The following is a 6,986-nucleotide window of genomic DNA, read 5'->3' as shown; positions in this document are numbered from 1 at the left end:
GGCCAGGCTGTAAATCTGTTTTATTCCGTGACTTTTAATAAATCAATACTTGCAAGAGTAATGAGCTACGGCCGCTCGTAACTACCACAGGACCCTAGGTAGTGGTCGCTGATTCCCGCACCTGGTTGATACCTGGTTGATGGGGTTCTGGGAGTTCTTCTACTGCCCAAGCCCGGCCCGAGGCCAGGCTTGACTTGTGAGAGTTTGGTCCACCAGGCTGTTGCTTGGAGCGGCCCGAGGCCAGGCTTGACTTGTCCGAGGCCAGGCTTGACTTGTAAGTCAAGTCTTACTTACCGACTTGACCTCTGTAAGTCAGCGCTAGAGCGCCGCTTGCGTCTGTCAGCACTCAGTTACTCCCCGCACCAATCCTCTCGGCTGCGGATTTAAACTTGCAGTTAAAGTGTTAAATGAGGTCACAAATCAGACAGCAAAATTGGCTCATTCTGCCTCCGGTGCTTACACAGAATACTGTTAGTTCTTGGGCTAGCATTTGTCAGTCCTTGCACGTTGAGGAACGAGCTTATCTTGCTCTGATTGGCTGATTTCTTGTCTTTTGTTATCTGAGTGAATCACATAGAGCCACCAGTGACCCCCATTTCAAAATGACTGAGAAAATAATACAACAAGAAATACTCAATTTATTCTAACCTAACATGTGTTAGAAGATGACTAGCCTGAGTGTGGTTAATGTGTACTTTTGAGAACCATTCACGAGCCCCTTCAACCATATGTAACAGGTAGGACATATTACTTGTTCTTTAAACTGTTACTAGTGGCAAAGTGCATGTTCCCGTATCTAAAATTGTCCTCGTCTCTGGCCACAAATATAACACTCGTATCAGACGTAAGAAACACTGTGACCAGGAGACATTATAATGAACTTTGTTTGGCTGATGTATTATCTTATGAGGAGGTGGCATGGTAACATTATGGAAGGAGGTGTGGCTGCGTCACTTCTCAAGAGATCAATTAACGTTAAACCATTAATCAGGAGATTAACCCTCAATCAGTGTTCGGGAGACATATAAAATTTACTTTTTGCTATTATTTAAGGAAAAGAACATATCAATGGCTTGTGTGCTTTTACGAAGAGGTTGAGTTATTTCCAAAACCAATTTGCTCCCACTTGAAGAATAGTGACCTCGATTAACAGATGCTATCGTGAGTGGCTATCATGTCAACCTTGTGCAGACATTTCAAGACTGTCTTGGAATTTCGCTGTTGGCCGAATGAGAAGATGTACCGGCTTGGTGGATCGAGAGCTGTATTTTGACTATCAACAAATGTGCAAGTGGTCATATATCATTTGACAAGATATGTGATGATAAGAAACCAAGCAACAGGCATTATCTGAACGTATAGAGACATGGGTGCAACATTGCAAACTATGGAGTCGAAGCATGAGGAACCTTTACCGGACCTTCCTTCTTGAGGTTATCTTGAGATGATTTCGGGGCTTTTTTTTTTAGTGTCCCCGCGGCCCGGTCCTAGACGAGGCCTCCACCCCCAGGAAGCAGCCCGCGACAGCTGACTAACTCCCAGGTATCTATTTACTGCTAGGTAACAGGGGCATTCAGGGTGAAAGAAACTTTGCCCATTTGTTTCTGCCTCGTGCGGGAAACGAACCCGCGCCACAGAATTACGAATCCTGCGCGCTATCCACCAGGCTACGAGGACCTTCAGTAAAAGTAACAGGCAAAACACCTGCATTGTAATGCTGCTGCTCACTTGCGATACAGTCATATCCATCATAAAGAAGAGATGTCAACTGGCATGAAAGACTTCAACATTAGCACAGCGAACATTAGCAGGTTATGATTATTGCCAAGAATTTAGGAATCAAATCATATTGTTATCTTGTTGCACAGTAGACGCCATTAAAATGTGTACTGTGTACCGAGAGAAATGTCAAAATAACTGTGAAATAATCAATTTTTCTGTCACTATGCAGAAACATGTTCGGTGATAACTGAGAGGTAATTGCTGCGTGTATTGATTTGATTGGGAAATCTGTGTAACTTTGCTTGCCAGATTCAATAATTCTATTTTCGAAAGTTATTTTTTCCTCTGTAACAAGTGAGGGATTCAGTTCATATTGATCAATGTCGTGATATTATCTGTGATTCTTAGTCTATAAGATTTTTTATATGAATACAGATTAAGACTTGGAAAATTTAAGGTCAAAATATAACAAATAATTTTGGTCCTAATATATGACTGTAGAAGCAATCAAGTTCTCGCTGGAGTATAACACTGTAAATGTTGTTATTTTCAGGTAAGACATCGGGTTGAGGGACTTATCTTCGTTGGTCACTACCTGCTCTTTCCCAGATAAGTAATTCTTGCGGTTATAGATTAATTCTATTAATTAATTCTTGTGGTAAGGTTTAGTGATCTTAAACTATCACCAACAATACAGCCATCTACCACAACCCACCACTGTCGCTATCACCATCAACTACCTTTACTACTTACCACCACTACTATCACCTACCATCACCTATCACCACCTCAACCATGCCACCCCCGCCCCCTACTAACGCCACTAACCACCACCACTACCATCATGACTTACTACATCTGTTCTCACCGTAGAATTCAAGCTCAAACAACATTAAAGAGCATTTGCCAATATTCTGTAAATTGTAAATGATTACCCTCAGTAAAGACGAACTTTGCTGAGGGTAATCTACCATTCATAGTGTCATCTACCACTCCTACCACCTGTCATCAGAGTAGATGGCACTGTGTGTCATCAGATGGTAGATGAGTGGCATCTACCCGCACATGCGCGGCTGATCAACTTCAACCCAATTTCTTCCCTTCATGTTCTTCTCTAAAGTTCTTTGAAATATTAAAAAGATTTAGGCCTTAATTATGTTCCTCAACTACCTTGTTACAGTTGTCGGCCGCACCCCCCCCCCCACCACCCTCTGTATCTCTTATAAATATAAACTCATCCAATGTGAATTAATTGCTATGAGTTCTATCTTGATTTGATCGTATGAAATTTTTCTTTATATTACACCTTTACTAATTCTTTCTTTCACTTGTGTTCCTCTATCATGTCTTCCCCCAAGCTCTAAGCTTTCATTTGTGTTCCTCTATCATGTCTTCCCCCAAGCTCTAAGCTTTCACTTGTGTTCCTCTATCATGTCTCCCCCGAAGCTCTAAGCTTTCATTTGTGTTCCTCTATCATGTCTTCCCCCAAGCTCTAAGCTTTCACTTGTGTTCCTCTATCATGTCTCCCCCGAAGCTCTAAGCTTTCACTTGTGTTCCTCTATCATGTCTTCCCCCAAGCTCTAAGCTTTCACTTGTGTTCCTCTATCATGTCTTCCCCCAAGCTCTAAGCTTTCACTTGTGTTCCTCTATCATGTCTTCCCCCAAGCTCTAAGCTTTCACTTGTGTTCGTCTATCATGTCTCCCCCAAGCTCTAAGCTTTCACTTGTGTTCCTCTATCATGTCTTCCCCCAAGCTCTAAGCTTTCACTTGTGTTCCCCTATCATGTCTTCCCACAAGCTCTAAGCTTTCACTTGTGTTCCTCTATCATGTCTTCCCCCAAGCTCTAAGCTTTCACTTGTGTTCCTCTATCATGTCTTCCCCCAAGCTCTAAGCTTTCACTTGTGTTCCTCTATCATGTCTTCCCACAAGCTCTAAGCTTTCACTTGTGTTCCTCTATCATGTCTTCCCACAAGCTCTAAGCTTTCACTTGTGTTCCCCTATCATGTCTCCCCCAAGCTCTAAGCTTTTCCAGAGAGGCAAGTTAAGAGAGAAATGATTTATCATAAAGGCTATACAATTTTCAGCCAGGAATTGGAGAATATTTGTAATAGATTACCGATAATTATAAGATATAACTATTTAAGACAATTAATGAAAATGTTTCGAGGTGTTTAGTGGAAGTGATTGAGCAGCAGCGGGAAGTACTTAACGTGTGATTGGTTATCTTATCTTGAGGTTATCTTGAGATGATTTCGGGGCTTTAGTGTCCCCGCGGCCCGGTCCTCGACCAGGCCTCCACCCCCAGGAAGCAGCCGGTGACAGCTGACTTAACTCCCAGGTACCTATTTACTGCTAGGTAACAGGGGCATTCAGGGTGAAAGAAACTTTGCCCATTTGTTTCTGCCTCGTGCGGGAATCGAACCCGCGCCACAGAATTACGAGTCCTGCGCGCTATCCACCAGGCTACGAGGCCCCTACGAGGCTCATGGGCAGAACACCTTGTTACTGCCTCACTTATTATGGTCTCGTGTTCGAGGACTCCAGCCGCCCTCCTCTCGTCATAAGGCAAGATCTTATAACCACTTGGGGTGGACGGTAGAGCGACGGTCTCGCTTCATGCAGGTCGGCGTTCAATCCCCGACCGTCCACAAGTGGTTGGGCACCATTCCTTCCCCCCGTCCCATCCCCAATCTTTATCCTGACCCCTTCCCAATGCTATATAGTCGCAATGACTAATTGGCGCTTTCCCTTACTTGATTAATTAATCTCTACCCAGTGGCAACAATTTCAAAGAGCAGTGTCCATTCAACGCTGAATCAACGATGATTCGGCGTTGAAGTGACGTTGCTATTAGATATTCTGGCCACTGGGATCAAAGTTGTTATAGTGATAGCGAGCTAAACAAGGTGATGTTCCAGCAGCCCGTCCTCTCAAATACTGCCTACTAATACTACGCTCTGGTAACCGACGTAGCAGAAACAACCTACTATTGGCTCGCAACACTCCGCTTTCTTTACATCAGTTGGTTGGGTTTGGTGGGTGGCTTCGGCTCGGGCGTGTCTGATTAGGTTAGTGTGTTGTTATTGTTCCTAGTGACGAGTAGAGGGAAGTGGCCGCCCACTGACGTGAAGAAACACACACTTAATATGTGCTTTTTTAAAAGAAGTTCAACGTCCATTTTACCAAATGTGTAACTCCTGGAATCGAAACAATTTTAAATGTCGTACAGGTTATCTTGAGGTTATGTTGAGATGATTTCGGGGCTTAGCGTCCCCGCGGCCCGTTCCTCGACCAGGCCTCCTTTTTGTTACACATCCCCCAGGAAGCAGCCCGTAGCAGCTGTCTAACTCCCAGGTACCTATTTACTGCTTCGTGAACATAGGCATCAGGTTGAAAGAAACTCTGGCTATTTGATTTCGTCTTCACCGGGGATTCAACCCGGAACATCAGGACTATGAGTCCCGAGCGCTGTCCACTCAGCCGTCAGGCCCACTACCAGGCTCAGGTACAGGAACCTGTACAACACGTGAAGGGTACAGCAACCTGTACCACACGTGAAGGGTACAGCAACCTGTACCACACGTGAAGGGTACAGGAACCTGTACCACACATGAAGGCTACAGCAACCTGTACCACACATGAAGGCTACAGCAACCTGTACCACACATGAAGGGTACAGGAACCTGTACCACACATGAAGGGTACAGGAACCTGTACCACACGTGAAGGGTACAGGAACCTGTACCACACATGAAGGGTACAGGAACCTGTACCACACGTGAAGGGTACAGGAACCTGTACCACACGTGAAGGCTACAGGAACCTGTACCACACATGAAGGGTACAGGGACCTGTACCACACATGAAGGGTACAGCAACCTGTACCACACATGAAGGCTACAGCAACCTGTACCACACATGAAGGGTACAGGAACCTGTACCACACATGAAGGGTACAGGAACCTGTACCACACATGAAGGGTACAGGAACCTGTACCACACATGAAGGGTACAGCAACCTGTACCACACATGAAGGCTACAGCAACCTGTACCACACATGAAGGGTACAGGAACCTGTACCACACATGAAGGCTAAAGGAACCTGTACCACACATGAAGGGTACAGGAACCTGTACCACACATGAAGGCTACAGCAACCTGTACCACACATGAAGGGTACAGGAACCTGTACCACACATGAAGGGTACAGGAACCTGTACCACACATGAAGGGTACAGGAACCTGTACCACACATGAAGGGTACAGGAACCTGTACCACACATGAAGGCTACAGCAACCTGTACCACACGTGAAGGGTACAGGAACCTGTACCACACGTGAAGGGTACAGGAACCTGTACCACACATGAAGGGTACAGGAACCTGTACCACACATGAAGGGTACAGGAACCTGTACCACATATGAAGGGTACAGGAACCTGTACCACACGTGAAGGGTACAGGAACCTGTACCACACATGAAGGGTACAGGAACCTGTACCACACATGAAGGCTACAGCAACCTGTACCACACATGAAGGGTACAGGAACCTGTACCACACATGAAGGCTACAGCAACCTGTACCACACGTGAAGGGTACAGCAACCTGTACCACACATGAAGGGTACAGGAACTAATTTTAAGCTTGAAGTCATTATAGGAATTAGGATATAAAAGAGGAAATTAGTTTAGTGCTTACAGTGAAATGTGTACATGAAGATCGTGTTGACATTAGCTTTTTAAATTTCATTGCCATAATTAAGTAAATGCATTTGCCAGCTTGCTGATCTTCTTTGGTTAAGTGTGAGGGTAAATATAGGATTTTTTTCCCTAGCCAAGACTGTCTAAGAGGTAAACCGGGTCGCTGGTTAGGGAGGAGCAGGGCGACTCATGAGGGGGAAGAACACTGGGTTAGGATGTGAGGTGAGCAGGGAGGTGGGACATGATCACCACCTAAAAGATTCCCAAAGGAATTGATAGAGTAGATAAAGACAGACTATTTAACACGTGACTATTTAACACGCACTAGGGGACACAGGTGGAAATTTAGTGCCCAAATGAGCCATAGAGACATTATAATATTTTTTTTTCAGTGTCAGAGTAGTTAACAGATGGAATGCATTAGGCAGTGATGTGGTGGAGGCTGACTCCATACACAGTTTCAAGTGTAGATATGATAGAGCCCAGTAGGCTCTGGAATCTGTACACCAGTTGATTGACAGTTGAGAGGCGGGACCAAAGAGCCAGACCTCAACCCCCGTAA

The sequence above is a fragment of the Procambarus clarkii genome, chromosome 17, assembly GCF_040958095.1.
Source record: "Procambarus clarkii isolate CNS0578487 chromosome 17, FALCON_Pclarkii_2.0, whole genome shotgun sequence".
Taxonomy (NCBI): domain Eukaryota; kingdom Metazoa; phylum Arthropoda; class Malacostraca; order Decapoda; family Cambaridae; genus Procambarus; species Procambarus clarkii.
The sequence above is the reverse complement of the archived record's forward strand: the minus strand, read 5'-3'. Positions refer to the sequence as shown.